This window comes from Cupressus sempervirens, chromosome 8, assembly GCF_028749045.1.
Source record: "Cupressus sempervirens isolate cs-2001-9-10 chromosome 8, ASM2874904v1, whole genome shotgun sequence".
Lineage (NCBI taxonomy): Eukaryota > Viridiplantae > Streptophyta > Pinopsida > Cupressales > Cupressaceae > Cupressus > Cupressus sempervirens.
Window position 1 is genome coordinate 107,727,326 of NC_143125.1, and position 20,837 is coordinate 107,748,162.

Here is a 20,837-nt window from a genome sequence, read left to right on the forward strand (position 1 = left end):
TATATCATAATTCCAACAATATAATAGTCCTATATTGGTGCATCAGAGATCCCCAGAATCTCATTTTGAGAATTTGGTTCCTGTCATGGCTTTCTAAGACTACATTTTAGCAAATATTTAATTTTAACCTAAAGTCAAAACTTTAGATTATATACCAAATTTTATTTAAATTGCATGCATGTGATTTTTTGAAGGAAATAATGAAATATTAATTTTTTGAATTTTTTATTTTCCTCCCATTTTCAATTTGATTCAAACTAGGTTTGACCAACTAGACACGTGTCACCACCAAATTGATCTGTCTCTTCATAGTCATCTACCTCTACCTCCTAGGTGACACATGGCACCATCGGATTGGTCCTCATTCTGCCATGTCTTTCTAGGCCTGCTCCCACATGGTGGCCTCTAATTGGGTTGCCATGTTGCTATGCTTGTCCTCCCTACATCTTTCCTCAGTAACATGACAACAACCATTTGATCTGCCATGTGGCATGATATAGTTGATTTGGTCTACTCAATGCCACATCACTAGTCGAATGCCACATGTCATGTTGTGATTGTGTCACTATGTCACTAGTCTCATTAGCAACTTGTCACATCATCGTGAAATAGCAATGGTCCAAAATGTAGCACCTTCATCCATGTCATCTACCTCATCACATGTTCCATGTCACTGGCCTCATTTCTATGTCGTTATTCTTATTAGTGACTGCCACTTCACTGGTGACATAGAAACCTTGCACCATGTGTCACTATTCATTGATGTGCCCACCTCAAAATTCACACCAAGTTTAGGTCACCCTGCCATGTGTCACGATCATATTCATCCATCTTGTGCCATTTTTCATCATCTCATTTTTCTAGTAGGTCCACATCACCTCGATATGCATGTATATACAAAACTTCCTCATGTTTCATTCTGGCAGCCAACCCTTGGCCCCACATGAGGTGCTCTTTCCTCAAAAGGCATTATCTTTAAGATAACTCATAATGTTAGAGTTGGGGTATTTAAAAAAATTTGAAACCCTATGCACAATGAATGTGGGATTAAAGATACACTCTTTTCAAAGAAAACGCATGCTAATCCTATAGGATGGAAATGTCTCCTACATTTTGTCAATGCAAACTCAAAAAAAAATTCCTCTCTAGTTTATTCACCCTTCAATATTGCTTCCTTGAACTTCTCTTCACTAATCATGGTCAAAAAAAGTTAAGAACATAATCTTATTATTATAAGTTCTTCCATTTTGTCATTTTCTATGGAAGCTTTGCATCTAGGTCATCTCCCCTCATGTCTTTCTTGACATTGATTGATTACTCCTGTCTACTTTTCCTTTATCTTCAAAGATGCCTCGACCATGAATGTGGAATGTCATCTTCTTTCCTTCATCATAATGGGTTTAGCATAAGGAAATTACTTATTGCCATCTCCTCAACATGGAGAATAATTTTGAATAGTTGTGGACATTCCTGGTACTAAATCAATTTTCCCAAAGACATTACCCTTCCTTTGGAGTTGGTGGGTATAGATCTACACTCATTCATCTCAGGTAACACCTTAATCTTGATACAAAATATAGTATTCACCTTTACAAGTGAAGCCAGGGACTCCTCTATGGCTTGGAGCTCACTTTTCCATCTTCATTGTGGAGCTCCTATTTTGATGGTGCCTACCAACATGGACTTCTTGAGGAAATCACTTAGACCTTTTCCATTCTTGTACATAGACTCAAAAATTTTACATTGGGATGTAGTTTGGGACACTTTCCATATAATATATCCATGATAGAGACTTGAGTGACATTTCTCATTAGGGAATCATAGCAAGATTTAATCTTCCATAGTTGCAGGTTTCAAAATCTCATTGAAATGTTCAATTACCTCCTTTACTTTTAATTACTTTCTCTCTCTCAACTTTGAAAGGTGTACAACCACATTAAAGAAATAATGATTATAAAAAATGCAACATCCTTTAAAATCCTCATATCCTTCCTTATTGATCTAACATGATTAATCAGGCCCCAAAGTGGGTCGAGCTAAGAAAAAAAAAATCAAACAACTATGATTCAATTAGCATTTGGCATTGATTGTAATTGAATTTAACCTTACTGAATTACTGAAATATCCATTAAACCCATTTTACAATTCATTTTCAAACTGCCAATTTTGTGCCAAGAGGTCCTTTGATTGGCCTTAAAAATTGACAAAAACACTTGATTGGACCCTAAAATCAAATATGTTTATTATCTTTTCTACATTCTTGCACCCTTCCAAATCTTGTGTCATGAAAATAATTCATTCAAAATATATTAACCATCAAAGTTTCCCTCTTAGAACTACCTACAAGCAAACATGTCGAAAAACCATAAATCGTATTCGATTTTAATTTTGAAAATATGTCAAATTGACACTTGGGGAATGAAAACTTGGGCATTTTTACACTATCATGAGGAAAGTAGAAATATGTGATTTGGTCTCATGAAAAATAATTAGGTGAATTTTGTGAGTGGTCAAAGTGAGGTACTCAGATTTGAAAAACTGGAAATAGTGACAGAAAAGTGATTTTGGCAAATAGAATGGACTTGGGTAAGTGAGCAGATGGATTTTTCAAGACTTGCAAACTAACACACTTAAAATATTTTTAGAGTATAAAGAAATGGTACAATACATTGTATTTCACCTATCATAGATTCAAAGTTATAACATCTTGAATAGGGGTACTAATCAATCTGCACTTTATGACACCAGTAAAACTTTACAAATTGCAAATGGATTCATCATAAGCTCAAAATTTAAATATAACAAGTCTCTAACCTCTAAAATGTAATGAAAGAGGAATTTTCTAATTTTGGTCAACTGGGTCAAAGTTATAATAGTTCAAACAAGACCTCCCAAAATTTTATACAATTTACATCAGCATGACAACAATAAACAACCAACTTTGAGGGATTCAAAATCTAGTCAAAACATGTTGAAATGACTTGAAACCTGAAACATATGTTCTTTGATAAGCATAATAAATATTTCCAAAGCTCCAAGTCATAAAATATTACTGGGTTTAAGATATTAAATTGCAAACTAGGCCTCCTATTATTGTTTGACACTTGGGCAAAAATACAGATTTGGACATTGCCCAAAATGGAACTTCACATAATGAATTTGAATGGTAATTTATCTTTGTGGAACACATGGACATGTTGAATTCAAGGTGCTAGAAACATTAAATACCTCTTAGGCCTCAAACAAATAGATGGATACATATGCATTAAATGTTCTTTAAGGGGCTCAAAAGCCTTGAATGGTACTCAAATAGAGAAGGCAATTGTGAGTCCCAACACAAGTACATTGAATTCTCATTTGATTTAAAATTTACCTCCACCAATTTTAAGTTTTTTTTCATCAATTTCACTTAAGTTTGAAATTTTCTTTCATTTTCCTCAAGTAATCAATTTCACCTTAATTATTAGTACACATACTAACTAGAATGTTAGGGAATGCAATCTTTTTACAGTCCAATTTTTTGTTTGAACCAAAAGAAATTAGGTATTTCATAAATGTGCCCATTTACATAAACCTTTCTAGAAAAAAAACTCATAATGTATGAGATTTATTGAGTGTTACAAAATAAAATGTTACAAATTTGAGAAATACATCAAATTATGATAGTAAGTATTATAGATTATAAATTTATTTATCAAAATACTCCATGAAAATATCAAAGTGATAAATAGGAGAAAAAAAAATTTGTGGAGGAATAATAATTGTAGATAATAGTTTCCTCAACATTTTAAATCTCCAATCTCGCCCTCTATTAAAAAAACATTCAAAACCTTATAAGCCTTTGAATGCAAACTTTCTCATACTATATGTGTTAGATTTGATAGATTCCTTGTCTCCTTGTCATACAAAACATTGCCAACAAAATGATGAAACCCACATATAATTATTTTGGTCAAGTATGGAATTTATCTCTTCAGATGTTAGCTATATTTTAAGTTAAGCAAGCAAGGGATCAACAATACTTTGCATGGAAAATATATGTGCAAAATATTCATGTAAAAGATCAAAATAGATTCTTTTATAGCTAGAAAAATGCTTAGGATTTGAAGGTGGGACCTATATCCTAAAAAGAGAGGAATTACTAGGCCACCCATCACCTCATTCACATGAAAAAGTGGTAAATGCTTACCTTGCTTTAAAATAGAAAAAATTCACCCTTGACTAATAAACTATTTAGAAGCATTGATTTTAAAGTTTTCCAAATGGTCAACATTGATTATGAGTTCATCCCGATTGATTTTGAGTTTAGTCAAGTTGATTTTAATTTTACCCGAATTGTTAGTACAACTATTACTAGAATAAAAGTAAATAGTTTTTTTTTTTTTTCTAATAATCCATGGTCATACTTATGGTGTACAAATGGAAAAGAATCTCTTTATGGTCAATGACCATAATATTCTTGTCCTATGTAGGATGCATCTAATTGTATTTCAAAATTAGATGCATCTTTATGTTATGCAAACAAAGGATCAAGAATGCTTTCTATGGCTAATATATGTATAAAATTTTCCTAGAGATCAAATAGATTACTTTTTTAAACTAGAAAAATGCTTAGGATTTGAATTTGGCACCTACATCCTCAAAAGGGACCACTTACTAACCACACATCACCTCATTCACATGCAAAGTGGTAAATAGTCATCTTCCTTTAAAATATAAAAAAATCACTTAAGATTCTTGAACCATTTAGAAGTGTTGATTTTTTATTTTTTTCCTTATCAACATTGGTTTTGAGTTCAACCAAGGTGATTTAAATTTTTCTCAAATTATTAGTACAACTATGACTATAATAGAAAGAAACAATTTACTTTCTCAGGATCCACTTCAATGCCGCATTGAGAAATAATGAATCCTAGGAGCTTTCTAGAAACAACCCTAAATACACACTTTTTTAGATTTAGATGGAGATTGTAGCTTTCCATTCTATTCAATATATGATCTAGGATGCCAAAATGATCCTTCTTTTATAGGATTTGCAAGGTAACTAATTGACATAGTCTTCCATTAGGATGTGCATGAAATCATGGAAAATGGTAGTCATGGCTTTTTGATATGTTTCCCAAGCATTTTTAAGACCAAATGGCATAACCTTCCAGTTGTATGTTCCCAACATGCATGTAAAAGTTGTTTTGTGTTGATCTTTAGGAGCTATTCTTATCTAATTGTTGCCAGAAAAGTCATCCATTAGTGACAACTTCTCAAATCTAGCTGTCATGTCTACAATGATATATATATTTGTTAAAGGGAAATCATCATTGGGACATGCCTTGTTAAGATCATGGAAGTCACTGAATATTTGGATACCCCTAGAGTGTTTGCTTACTAGTACTAGATTAGATAATCACTCTGAATAATCAGTGGGTCTTATGAAGTTGGCATCCAATAATTTCTTCAATTCAGCTTTGATAGGGAGGGAAACTTGAGGATGCATCTTTCTCAACTTTTTCTTTATTAGTTTCACTCCTAGCTTTAGTGGTAAGTGATGAAAGACTTGTTCAGGATCTAATCTTGGCATGTCTACATAAGACTAGGAAAAGTTGATCTCCTTCTCTAGAAAGAATCTGACAAATTCATCTTTTTCCTCTGGTGATAATGAGGCTAAAAAATGTATGATCTTGGGGTTGTTAGGAGTTCCCAGAGTAATCTCTTCTATCATTTCCACAAGTAATGATGATCATTCCTTTAATAGGGGTATGCACAATCTTCCATCCTTGGGCACCTTAGAGAGGTTTTCACCCTTGGATACTTCCTTTATTTTTACTTTTTCATGGTCTAATGATGCCTTTTGGTTTTCACCAAGAGATCTAATTTTGTCTTCTTGTGCTATTTTCTAAATTTTGTGATTGGAATATGAAGTTGACTCCCCAAAGTATGACATGATGTTTAGATCAATGGAAAATACTAACTTGTGATCAGCTTGTGGTAAATCTTCCTGGAGCTCAAAGAATTTTTTGATGGCATCATCATTTTTCAAACTAGTCAAATGTTGGTGGCCCTTGTTGGATCCATTCAATAAGTTCAAGGAAAACTAGGGAAATGTCATCATCGATATTGAATAAGCATTGGTTAAAACCATATATATGGATATTAGATTCAGTGGTATCATCTAGATCATGTTCAAAACCTGAAGGACTTGGATCCTAGAATGCTTTGATCAAAGGTGAAGAGTTGGTTTGGGTGATAGGTGGAGTTATATGTTTATCTTCCATAGGTAGGATACAGATTGGGTGGATTTGGGTTGGTCATTCTTAGATGCTTTGTTATCATTACAAGCATTCACATCCTTAGAAAAGGATGACTCAATATTAGGAAGACCCAAAAAAAAATGGTTTCAATTTGAGGCCCAAGCTACAAGGTCATCTTGATGCAGTAATGGATTGAATAATGCCTTGCTTTTGAGGTCTTAGGTCACTACATCCATCATATCCCTTTTCCTACATGATGGTGAATCTAGGTCCATACTTGTCAAAGGATATAGGAGTAGGTTCTTTTTCTAGTTTAGCCTTTTCAATCCATGTAGAAGTGTTTTTATTGACATGTTCTTCATGTAGTCCACCTCCACTAGTGAAAGCCATAGAAGGTTTCTTTTGAAATGTGAACTTAGGCTTGTTCTATATAAGCTAAGGTTTACCATATGACTTGGGAGATAATGGAAGTTTCCCAATGTGAAAGGCATGTGACATGGAGTACTCACCGCAACATTTGTCTTCAATTTTGATCTTTCCTTTGGTTGTGAGTGTGGAAGGATCAACATACTTGGAGCACTCGAGTGGATTTGCTACACAATTTTTCAGGACCTGGTATGCAGTAGTTCCTCAAAGATAGGGATAGAATTGGAATGGATCTAGATCACTAGGGATGGTGACCTCTACATTTTTATAGGAAAATTTTAAGCACTACTGATATGCAAAGGGCACTACTTTAATAGTGTGGATGCATGGGCGGCCTAGTATCATGTTGTAGCTCATTTCTATATCTATTACCTAGAATAAATTATTCTTAGTAGTTGGACCAACTCTAATAGATAAGATGATGACTCCTACAGAGAAGCATTCAACATCATCATAGGCTTTTATTATGATTCTTCAAGAGGGACCCACATCATCTTTAGAAGAACCCCAACCCTTGACTACTTTAAGTGTATAGATATTCAACCCTACTCCTTTGTCTATCAAGACACATCTAACCTTAACATTATGGAAAAATACTTTAAGTTGAAGAGGATCATTATGGTTGGGTCTATCTTTAGGAGTATCTCAAGGGAAAAAGGTGATATGTTGTGATGCAGATAGGTTCCCCACCATGGCTTGAAACTAGGAAACATCAATGTTACCTAGGACTACTAACTTTTTAAGGGCTTGACCAAAGATATCTAATTTTTGGGAAATGTGCGTGGTAGGTCCAAGATGGATATTTGTGTAGGGGTCTTACTAATTTTTTTAACAATGATATAATTAAATGAAGTAGGAGCAATAGGTCTACTAGGTAGTGCAAGTCTAGTAGAGCTAGTATGCTTGATGGAGCTCTAGGTAGAGTTATCTTGGTATGATGTGTAGTGATAGCGCAATGAGGGATATCACCCTTTAAGGTGAATGTGGATATGCGAGAATATTACTCATTGAAATAGTTGATGGTGTAGTCATATCCAATGCATGTGTAATTCACATTACCTTGTGAGTTTGGGTTTGAATTGTAGGGTTTCTCTTTGTCATGATTACCCAAAGGATCTTTGATGATAGTGTGATTAGAATTGGATGCTAGAAATAATGGATCAACTATGATTACACCATCATCAATGAGGTCTTGTATTGCATTATTTAGTTGGAAACATGATGAGGTCTTATGTCCTTTGGTGCAATAGTAATCACAAAAAAAAAATTTGTCCCACCAAGAAGCTATGGATAGTGGCTCATCTTTGATTGGGGGTAACTACAGGAAGTTGTTACTCAGTAATTATTGAAGTGTAGTTTCAAGAGGTATCCCTAATGGTGTGAATTTTTTATCTTTTGTTCTAGGATTTCTTCAAGCTTCATCCTATGTGGAAGTCTCATTTTTCTATTGTGGAGATTCTATTTGATTGGGAGTTCATGAATTCATAGGGTTTATACCTTTCAAAGTTAGATGAGGTTGTGTTGTGCTAATTGTATGTGCATCCACAATGCCATTATTAGTCACATTTTTGTTTTTAGATAAAAAAAATTCCTTGTCATTAGATGAGTTGGTATTTGTGTTTTCCTTATTCATCTTGGGGATTCCCTTATGGATAAGAGCATATTCAATACTATCTCCTTTTTTCATCACTTTAGAAATGGTGCTTGGAATCTTGATTTTGAGTTCATACATTAAGTCAGGGACTAGGTTTCCAATGCACAAGTTAACTTGTTGTTCTTCAAGAATTTCAAGTGAGCATTGATTGACTAGGATTCTCTAGAATAGTAGGAATGTGATAAATGATTCTCCCATCTTTTCTTTAGTTGAGCACAAATCAGAGAGTGTCACCTCATTTTTTATGTTAAAGGCATAGTGGAGATGAACTTGTCTACATGTTCTGACCAAGATTTGATTGTACTGGGAAGTTTGGAGTACCATTCTAATGCAGGCCCACCTAGAGAATGACAAAACAATCTCATGAGGCAGATGGGCTCATCACTAAGTTTTTATATAAGAGGTAAATACTTCTTAGATATAATCAATTAGGTTGCCCTTCCCTTGGTATTTTTCAAACCTTGGAGCCTCAAAGTGTTTTGGGAATGGAGATATATACAAACTTTTATCAAATGGATTAGGACATAGGTCCCTTTCTATATATAGAACATGTTTCTTTTGGACTCTTGATGCCTTGACTTGTCTGGAAAGTTGTTTGAATTGTTGTAATAGCTCTTCATTAGGGTTTTACATTATATCCTTCCCTTCAAGTATTTTGTGTCTACGAGTAGACCATTTTTTGTGGTGAGAACTATTTCTACTCGGTTCTAACATTTTTGTGTCTAATGAGTCTGGTGATGTTTGACTAGGTGGTGGAGGTATGTTAGTACCTTGAAGAAAAAAGGGTCCATATTGTGAGAGAAGTTGAGGTACTTTTTGTGGTTTTTTTTGTGGTACTTGATGTGGTATCAATTGTGATTGATGTACCATGTGTTTTTTTTGTGCCATTTGTTGTAGTTGTTGTTGGATACCACTTTTGGTTGCATGTGAGACCATGTGTGTGACTATTGTTGTAGAGGTATCTGTTGAGGTTTTTGTGGCACATGTTGTTGTTGTAACAAATGTTGTTGATACACAATTTTTTGTTCAAGGCATCTTTGGTATTCCAATTTTTGTTTTAATTTCTCTTGTTGTTTAGCAAACATGGCTTGTTGTTGTTTGAATTGTTGTTGATACATTGAGTGTAAGTCAAGTGGGTTTACATTGGATTGAGTGTTAGGGATGTTGGGTGCTTGAATGACTTGAGGTTTTTATTCTTGTGGTTAAATTTTGTTTGAATGTGGGTTGGACATATTAATTCCTTTTACTACTATAGGTTAATATTTTCGAGCTTGTTGGTTATGTCCTTGAGAATTGAATATCATGTTGGTATTGTTGATTTGGCACCTTTGTGTGTTAGATGTTCCTCCTTCGAACATAATATTGTTTTGACATTGAGGCATGTTCCTTTTGGAAATAGGTGTGATGTCAATAAGACTTCTCCTATGTGCATCAAAATTAATTGTTCCAATTGATGTTTCACATGGTGTATTTGTGGGAGGCTTCATAACATTTGATGTCATAACACTTGGTAGAGTTAGTAGCAAAGGTGCACTTTGTTGATTTTCCTCCAATGGAGGTACATTTGGCATCCCTAGAGCAAAAGTCCCTTTAGGCACATCTTGTTGTTGCATCATGTGATTGAGATGAAGTCTTAACATCCTTTTGGGATATTTAAGAAGAGTCTTGTTTCACTTTATTGGTTGTGGTTCATCAACAAAGGGATTAATGTTGATGTGTTCAAATGTACTTTGGAGGATTTCAATGGTTGATTCTTGATGGGACCTTATAGGTTCCATTATTGTGTTTGAAAACTCCAAAGGTTGTTTCCCTTTATCTAAGTCCAAATTGATCTTGGATTTTATGTTTTCAATTGTTGTGTTGGTTTGATGTTTGGACTTAGGTTCCTCCAAGTGTTGATTAAACTTGACAATTTCTTCGACTGCCAAAATTTTGAATTTCTTGCAAAAAATTTTGTCTTGACATGCCTTGTTATTTCTTCTTCAATGATGCCATAATTAGTATTAGATTCATTACTTAGGTCTACAATACCTTGTTGTGTGTTTGATGTATTAGATTTGAAGGTATTTTTATTGGGTTTGTTGAATTCAAAGGAGTGTGTTTGTTCATCCTTGGGTGTGGTTGGTACACTTCCACCTTTGGGTGGTATTGACCCAAATATAGGTTCAAATTTAAGACTCCAATAAACCATCCCATGTGTAGGGGAAGTGTTTGAAGGAAACCTTATTATAGGTGCATTGCTTAGGGCTTGTTGTGTCATCTCTTGATTATGGTGATCTTGTGGATACATGTTTAAGGGGTCTGCAAGTAATGGTTGTGATTCCTCAATTTGGTCTTTGTCAAATGTTTGTTGGGTTCTTGTGCTCTTATTTTGTCTTGGATGAGGTTTTGGTTGTATTTCCACCTCAAAAAACAAGAGTTGGTAAATTTCTTCGGGTCTTTGAGTTGATTGTGTCCTAGTGAGTGCTCTCATTATACCTAATGATGCAAATGCAATGGAGGAAAACATAAATGGACTTTCCAAATCCAAAGTGTGCACTTAAACTACCAAATACACTCAAACAGTACCGAGTGCACCCATGGTGCACTTGGGGCCTTGAAGGTAAGTATATGGTAATAAAAAGGTAGGCAGATGGTAAATAGAGGTGCTAGGGTGACTAAAATGCATAATATGAATGATTTGAGTGATTATGAGTGTTTTCTAAGGTTTTGGGATGAAATGAAGGCTATAGAAGTTAATATTATGGTTTTGGAAGCTAAGATGAAATACTTGATTACCAAGTGCACTCTAAAACTACAAACTATGCATTGAAACTACTAGCTATGCACCTGAAGTGTGTAGTTGGTAAAACAGGGGTGCAGTTGGTAAAACAGGTCAAAACTTGATAATTAGGATGTTGGTGTGCAAGATACTAGTGTTTTTTGGATTTTTAGGTGTTTAGGGATGTTATGTGACCTAGGAAAGTGTCAAATAAAGTAGGGTTTTGATATACAAAGTGTGAATGTCCTAGGGATGCTATGCAAATACAAATGCAAAGTAATGTTTTTGGAATTTGACTAAAGGAGATAAAATTGACCCTATGGTATGCAAGATGATAATTAGTGCTAGACTTTGGACTTGGAAATGATTTTGGAAGTTGATGTATGCAAGATGGATTATGCAATGGATGGTGTGCTAAGGTTGATAACGATATTTTGGATATGCAAAATGAGGGTAAGTGATCAAGAAGATAATTTGGTTGATAGACAAGTTGATAAGGTTTGATAGTGGAAATGATGCTAGGGTTTTTAACAATGCAAAATGAGGGGGATATACCACTAGGGTAAGTAAAAATGATATTTAGGGACACTAGGAATATGGTGATGCTAGTCATAAGGGTATATGCATGGTTTTGAAATTAGGTGAAATCTTTGGAAAGTATTTTGTCTAGGAGTTTAACCTTATAAAGATGGACTTTGGATCTTGACCAAAAATAGATAAAAGACAAAAAGATCAAGTTGGTAAAGATGACAAGGTAAAATCCATCAAAACATGGATAGAATTTCACCAAAAAAAAAATGATTGAAAAAGACAAAAGGACTAGTCAAGATCCATTATTCATCAACACTAGGAGATACTCTAGGACTCATACTTTGTTTAGATCTTTGACTAAATCCAAAGGTTTTGTGTTCAAAATGACATTTAGGGGGCTAAAAATGATGGTGATGCTAAGTGGATATGCAATATGCAAAGGTCCTAAGATACAAAATGAGATTTTGGGTGTAGGATGTCATTTTGGGTCACAAGTAGAATGATGACCTTCAAAGGCTTCCTAATGTAGTTTTAGGGTCCCAAAATGCAATTTGGACGTTCAAAATGCATCTTTCTCAACTTTTTTTTTACTATTTCCACTCCTAGTTTTAGTGGTAAGTAATGAAAGACTAGTTCAGGATCTAATCTTGGCATGTCTACATAAGACTAGGCAAAGTTGATCTCCTTCTCTAGAAAGAATTTGACAAATTCATCTTTGTCCTTTGGTGATAATGAGGCTACAAAATGTATGATCTTTGGGTTGTTAGGAGTTCCCAGATTAATCTCTTCTATCATTTCCACAAGTAATGATGATCATTCCTTTAATAGGGGTATGTCCAATCTTCCATCATTGGGCACCTTAGAGAGGTTTTCACCATTGGATACGTCCTTTATTTTTATTTCTTCATGGTCTAATGATGCCTCTTAGTTTTCACCAAGAGATCTTCTTTTGTCTTCTTGTGCTATTTTCTCAATTTTGTGATTAGAAGATGGAGTTGACTCCCCAAAGTATGACATGATGTTTAGATCGATGGAAAATCCTAACTTGTGATCGCCTTTTGGTAAATCTTCATGGAGCTCAAAGAATTTTGCGATGGCATCATCATTTTCAAACTGGTCAAATGTTAGTGGTCCTTTTTGGACCCATTCAATAAATTTAGGGAAAACTAGGAAAATGCCATCATTGATATTGAACAAGCTTTGGTTAAAGGCATATATATGGACATCACATTTAGTGGTATCATCTGGATCATGTTTAGAAGTTGAAGGGATTCGATCCCAGAATGTTTTGATCCAAGGTGAAGAGTTGGTTTGGGTGATAGGTGGAGTTATATGTTTATCTTCCATAGGTAGGCTGTTAGGGTTAGCAAACATATGATCAAGATTGAGGGAGGTACCAGGATCATCAATGTTGGATATAGATTGTGTAGGTTTGGGTTGGGCATTTACGGATGCCTTGTTATTGTTAGAAGTATTCACATCCTTAGATGAGGATGACTCAATATTAGGAAGACTCAAAACAAATGGTTTGAATATGAGGCCCAAGCTACAAGGTCATCTTGATGCAGTAATGGATTGAATAATGCCTTGCTTTTGAGGTCTTAGGTCACTACATCCATCATATCCCTTTTCCTACATGATGGTGAATCCAGGTCCATACTTGTCAGAGGATATAGGAGTAGGTTCTTTTTCTAGTTTAGCCTTTTCAATCCATGTAGAAGTGTTTTCATCGACATGTTCTTCATGTAGTCCACCTCCACTAGTGAAATCCATAGAAGGTTTCTATTGAAATATGAAGTTAGGCTTGTTTTGTATAAGCTAAGGTTTACCATATGACTTGGGAGATAATGGAAGTTTCCCAATGTAAAAGGCATGTGACATGGAGTACTCACCACAACATTGGTCTTCAATTTTGAGCTTTCCTTTGAATGTGGGTGTTAGTGTGGAAGAATCAACATACTTGGAGGACTCGAGTGGATTTGCTACATGATTTTTTTGGGACCTGGTATGCAGTAGTTCCTCTAAGATTAGCATAGAATTGGAATGGATCTAGATCACTAGGGATGGTGACCTCTACATTGTTATAGGAAAATTTCAAGCACTAATGATATGCAAAGGGCACTACTTTCATAGTGTGGATGCATGGGTGGCCTAGTATCATGTTGTAGTTCATATATATATGTAGGACCTAGAACAAAGTATTCTCAATAGCTGGACCAACTCTAATAGGTAAGATGATGACTCCTGCAAAGAAGCGTTCACCATCATCATAGGCTTTTATTATGATTCTCCGAGAGGGATCCACATCATCTTTAGAATAACCCAAACCCTTGACTACTTTAAGTGTATAGATATTCATCCCTACTCCTCCATCTATCAAGACACATCTGACCATAACATTATGGAAGAAGATTGTAAGGTGAAGAGGATCATTATGGTTGGGTCTATCTTTAGGAGTATCTCAAGGGGAAAAGGTGATATGTTGTGATGCAGATAGGTTCCCCACCATTGCTTGGAACTAGGAAACATCAATGTTACATAGGACTATTGATGTTTTAAGTTCTTCACCAAAGATATATGATGTTGGCAAGATGCGCGTAGTAGGTCAAAGATGGATATTTGTGCAGTGGTCTTACTGACTTGTTCAACAAGGATATAATTAAATGAAGTAGGAGCAACAAGTCTACTAGGCAGTACAAGTCTAATAGAGATAGTAGGTCTAGATGGAGTTCTAGGTAGAGTGATCTTGGTATGATGTGTAGTGATAGCGCAATGAGGGTTGTCATCCTTTAAGGTGAATGTGGATATGGGAGAATCTTACCCATTGAAATAGTTGATGGTTAGTCAAATTCAGTGCATGTGTAATTCACATTACCTTATGAGTTTGAGTTTGAACTGTAGGGTTTCTCTTTGTCATGATTACCCAAAGGATCTTTGATGATAGTGTGATTAGAATTGGATGCTAGCAATGATGGATCAACTATGATTACACCATCATCAATGAGGTCTTGTATTACATGCTTTAGTTGGAAACATGATGAGGTCTTATGTCCTTTGGTGCACTAGTAATCACAAAAAAATTGGCATCCCACCAAGAAGCTTTGGATATTGGCTCATCTTTGATTGGGGGTAACTGTAGGAAGTTGTTGCTCAGTAATTATTGAAGTGTAGTTTCAAGAGGTATCCCTAATGGTGTGAATTTTCTATCTTTTTTTCTATGATTTCTTTGAGCTTCATCCTATGTGGAAGTCTTATTTTTCTATTTTGGAGGTTCTATTTTATTTGGAGTTCATGAATTCATAGGGTTTACACCTTTCAGAGTTAGATGAAGTTGTGTTGTGCTAATTGTACATGCATCCAGAATGCCATTATTAGTCACATTCTTGGTTTTGGATAAAACTTGTGCCTTTTCATTAGACGAGTTGGTGTTTGTGTTTTCCTTATTCATCTTGAGGATTCCCTTATGGATGAGAGCATCTTCAATACAATTGACTTTTTTCATCACTTTAGAAATGGTTCTTGGAATTTTGATTTTGAGTTCATTCATTAAGTCAGGGACTAGGTTTCCAATCCACAAGTTAACTTGTTGTTCTTTAGGAATTTCTAGTGAGCATTGATTGACAAGGCTTCTCTAGCATAGTAGGAATGTGATAAATGATTCTCCCTTATTTTGTTTAGTTGAGCACAAATCAGAGAGTGTCGCCTCATTTTTTAATGTTAAAGGCATAGTGGAGATGAACTTCTCTACATGTTCTGACCAAGATTTTATAGTACTAGGAAGTTTGGATTACCATTCCAGTATAGGCCCACCTAGAGAACAATAGAACAATCTCATGAGGTAGGTGCTCATTACTAAGTTTGGTACAAGAGGTACATAGTTCTTAGATGTAATCAATGAGGTTTCCCTTGCCTTAGTATTTTTTGAACTTTGGAGCCTCAAAGTGTTTCGATAATGGAGGCATATAAAAACTTTTATCAAATGAATTAGGACATAGGTCCCTTTCTGTATATAGAACATGTTTCTTTTGGACTCCTGATGCCTCGACTTGTTTGGAAAGTTGTTTGAATTATTGTAATAGCTCTTAATTAGGGTTTTACATGATAGTGTTCCCTTCAAGTCTTTTCTATCTACTAGTAGAACATTTTTTGTGGTGAGAATTATTTCTACTCAATTCTAACATTTCTGTGTCTAATGAGTCTGGTGATGTGTGATTAGGTGGTGGAGGTATGTTAGTACCTTGAAGACAAAATAGTCCCTATTATGAGAGAAGTTGAGGTAATTTTTGTGGTATTTTTTATGGTACATGTTGTTGTATCAACTATGATTGATGTACCATGTGTTGTTGTTGTGCCATTTGTTGCAGTTTTTGTTGGGATACCTCTGTTGGTTGCATTTGAGACCATGTGTGTGACTGTTGTTCTAGAGGTATCTATTGAGGTTTTTGTGGCACAAGTTGTTGTTGTAACAAATGTTGTTGATACACAATTTTTTGTTCAAGGAATGTCTAGTATTCCAAGTGTTGATGGAATTTCTCTTGTTTTTGTTGGAATTTTTGTTGATACATTGAGTGTAAGTCAAGTGGGTTTACATTGGATTGAGTGTTAGGGATGTTGGGTGCTTGAACAACTGGAGGTTGTTGTTTCTATGGTTGATATTGCTATGAATGTGTGTTGGAAATATTAAGTCCTTGTACTACTATAGGTTAATATTTTCAAGGTAGTTGGTTATGTCCTTGAGAATTGAATATCATGTTGGTATTGTTGATTTGGCACGTTTGTGTCTAAGATGTTCCTCCTTGGGACATCATATTGTTTTGACAATGAGGCATGTTCCTTTTGGGAATAGGTGTGATGTCAATAAGACTTTTCCTTTGTACATAAAAATGAATTGTTGCAATTGATGTTTGAGTTGGTGTATTTGTGGGAGGCTTCATAACATTTGATGTCATAACACTTGGTAGAGTATGGAGCAAAGGTGCACTTTGTTGATTTTCCTCCAATGGAGGTATGTTTGGCATCCCTAGAGAAAAAGTCCCTTTAGCCACATCTTGTTGTTGCATCAAGTGATTGAGATGAAGCCTCAACATCCTTTTGGGATATTTAGGAAGTGTCTTGTTTCCCTTTATTGGTTGTGGTTCATCAAAAAAGGGATTAATGTTGATGTGTTCAAATGTACTTTGGAGGATTTCAATGGTTGATTCTTCATGGGACCTTATAGGTGCCATTATTGTGTTTGAAAACTCCAAAGGTTGTTTCCCTTTATCTAATTCCAAATTGATATTGGATTGTATGTTTTCAATTGTTGTGTTGGTTTGATGTTTGGACTTAGGTCCCTCCAAGTGTTGATGAAACTTGACAATTTCTTTGGCTGGCAAAATTTTGAATTTCTTGCAAAAATTTTTGTCTTGACATGCCTAGTTATTTCTTCTTCAATGATGCCATAATTAGTATTAGATTAATTACTTAGGTGTACAATACCTTTTTGTGTGGTTGATGTATTAGAGTTGAAGGTATTTGTGTTGGGTTTGTTGAATTCAAAGTAGTGTGTTTGTTCATCCTCAGGTGTTGTTGGTACACTACCACCTTTGAGTGGTATTGACATGAATATAGGTTCAAAGTTAAGACTCCACTAAACCATCCCATGTGTAGGTGAAGTGTTTGAAGGAAACCTCATTGTAGGAGCATTGCTTAGGGCTTGTTGTGTCATCTCCATATTATGGTGATCTTGCGGATACATGTTTAAGGGGTATAGAAGTAACAGTTGTGATGCCTCAATTTGGTCTTCATCAAATGTTTGTTGTGTTTCTTTGCTCTTCTTTTTTCTTGGATGAGGTTTTGGTTTTGTTGGCACCTCAAATAACCAGAGTTGATAAATTTCTTTGGGTCTCTGAGCTGATTTTGTCCTAGTGAGTGTTGGCATGATACCTAAGGATGCAAATGCAATGGAGGAAAACCTAAATGGACTTTCTAAGTCCAAAGTATGCTTCTAAACTACCAAATACACTGAAATAGTACCAAGTGCACCCATGGTGCACTTGGGGCCTTGAAGGTAAGTAGAGAGTAATAAAAAGGTAGGCAGTTGGCAAACAAAGGTGCTAGGGTGACTAAAGTGCATAATATGAATGATTTGAGTGATTATGAGTGTTTTCCAAGGTTTTGGGATGAAATGAAGGCTATGGAAGTGCAGATTAGGGTTTTGGAACCTAAGATGAAATACTTGATTACCAAGTGCACTCTAAAACTACCAACTACACACTAAAACTACCAGTTATGCACCTAAAGTGTGTAGTTGGTAAAACAAGGGTGCAGTTGGTAAAATAAGTCAAAACTTGCTAATTAGGATGTGTGTGTGCAAGATACGAGTGTTTTTTTGAATTTTTAGGTGTTTAGGGATGTTATGTGACCTAGGAAAGTGTCAAATAAAGTAGGTTTTTGATATGCAAAGTATGAATGTCCTTAAAGGATGCTATGCAAATGCAAATGCAAAGTGATGTTTTTGGAATTTGACTAAAGGAGATAAAAATGACCCTATGGTATGCAAAATGACAATTAGTGTTAGACTTTGGACTTGGAAATGATGTTGGAAGTTGATGTATGCAAGGTGGATTATGTAAGTGATGGTGTGCTAAGGTTGATAATGACATTTTGGATATGAAAAATGAGGGAAAGTGATCAAGAAGATAATTTGGTTGATAGACAAGTTGATAAGGTTTGATAGTGGAAATGATGCTAGGGTTTTTAACAATGCAAAATGAGGGGGATATACCACTAGGGTAAGTCAAAATGGTATTTAGGGACACTAGGAACACGGTGATGCTAGTGATAAGGGTATATGCAAGGTTTTGAACTTAGGTGAAATCTTTGGAAAGTATTTTGTCTAGGAGTTTAACCTTATGAAGATTGACTTTGGATCTTGACCAAAGAGCAATAAAAGACAAAAAGATCAATTTGGTAAAGATGAAAAGGTCAAATCCATCAAGACATATATAGAATTTGACCAAATAAAAAATCATTAAAAAATACAAACGGACTAGTCAAGTTTCATCATCCATCAACACTAGGAGATACTCTAGGACTCATACTTTGTTCAGATTTTTGACTAAATCGAAGGGTTTTGGGTTCAAAATGACATTTAGGGGGCTCAAAATGATGGTTATTCTTAGTGGATATGCAATATGCAAATTTTCTAAGATACAAAATGAGATTTTGGGTTTAGGATGTCATTTTGGGTCACATGTAGAATGATGACCTTCGGAGGCTTCCTAATGTAGTTTTAGGGTCCCAAAATGTAGTTTGGAAGCCCAAAATGGTCATTCAAGTGCCCAAATATGCTCTAAAATCACCAAGTGTGCTCTAATAATACCAACTACACCTATGGTGTAGTTTGGGCTAGTTTGGGTGTAGTTTGTAGTTTCATGGCATAGTTGGGAGACTGGGTTGAATGGTTGTTGTTTCTTAGTTGAGTTGTTGCCAAGTTGTTCTACCAGAGAGACAAGATGTTGTGGTTGATGTTATTATGGGATAAGAGATGTATAATGAAGGTTAAAACCTAAGGAATGATGTACTAAGTGAAAGCAATGAAGACTAGGTGGTGTAGAATGCAGATCAGGGCATGTGAATTTAAGGGGACCTATCCAGGTACCTAAGGACACCTTTGAAGACTTTGAATGTTTGTTGGAAGCCTAGATTGGGTCCTTAGACCCCCAATTGTGTTTAGATAGTACCATCTATTCTTATGGTGCATTTGGGGCCAGTATGGGCACAATTGTTAGTTTCAAGGCGCAGTTGGTAAACTAGGCTGAAACTAAGATAATTTTTAGTGCTAGTGTTTCCAAATTGATTTCATATTGAGTTAAATAATAGAGGAAAATGCTAAGACTAGAATGATAGTTCAAAATTATGTTTAAGACACCCAAAATTATGCTTAAAATGTTCAAGATGAGGGTTGGGTATTCAAATATGCAAGATGGAAGATCCAAAGTGCAGATTTTGAGGTTGAAATGCAAAGACTAAGGGATGGACACCAAACCCTAATGAATGTTATATGAAAGATGAGCTATACTAAGTGAGGACTAAAAGATACAAGATGACATCTATATGAGGCAAGTATGAGGCTCAAACTAGGTTGAATGAAAGTGGGTTCTATGCAAGGATGAAATCTATGTTATACCAAGCTTATTTAGGATCACAAGTTGCCATGTTTTCCATGTCTTGAGTGTGTTGGCCCAAATTTTTCAAAGTTTTGACTAAGGTTGAAATATTTTGATAGTGTTTGATGTTTTAACAAGGTTTTAATAGTTTTCAAGGTGTAAATTTGCAAATTTTTGTTTATCTTGATTAGTGTTTTACACATGCAAGACACATTAAGACAAGCATAATTATTGTTAAAAGTGAATAGTCACACCACAACCTAAGCTTTAGGAATGTATCCATTGAATTCCTACTTGAACTAGAGTTTAATCATGCTTATCTACTATGGAAAACCTAGGACCTTGGCACCATATGCTCCTCCTTATGGTGCACTCACTTCTCAAGGCTACCAAGATCCACTTCCCAAGGGATTGTTGTTAGTAAGGAACACTAAAACATGGTTTTTAGTAAAGGCATTTTATTCGGTGAGTGAATGATAAACTTACTCAAAAGTTCTCTCAACCCTAAGAATTGGGGTTTAACACACCACAATGGTACTAGACTAGAGCTATCATGCAACAATACTGCCGACACAACTTTCACCATAATCAAGTTTTATATAGTGGTTGGAATTTTGACATGGCTTTTGGTCAGTTACCACTCCAAAGTCATCCCCTGGTATACCCACTATTGGGTATCTTTGTCCAAGGTAGGCTTCCTATAGATGTCACATAGATTTCTCTTACAGCCAAGATCCACAAATGGTGAGGGGAAAGGATATGTCCATGTAACCCCTAAGGTTTTAAACATTGTAGGTATGCCAAGAAGAAAAGATAAAGTTCATTTTATGCACCAAATAAATTATTATTTACTCTAGGAAATCCACACACATGGTTTTGACAAACACATAGGGTCTTGAACAATGTCCTACAAACAAGCATTAGTAGATTTTGAGGATTATGTCTTCATCCAATGATCACCACATACTGCAAATAGACCATCGATAACACAAAAACATCTACCCTATGTCATAGAAAGAAATAGATACCCTAGATACAAATTATGAGTTATGTATGTGCTTCTTCTGAGC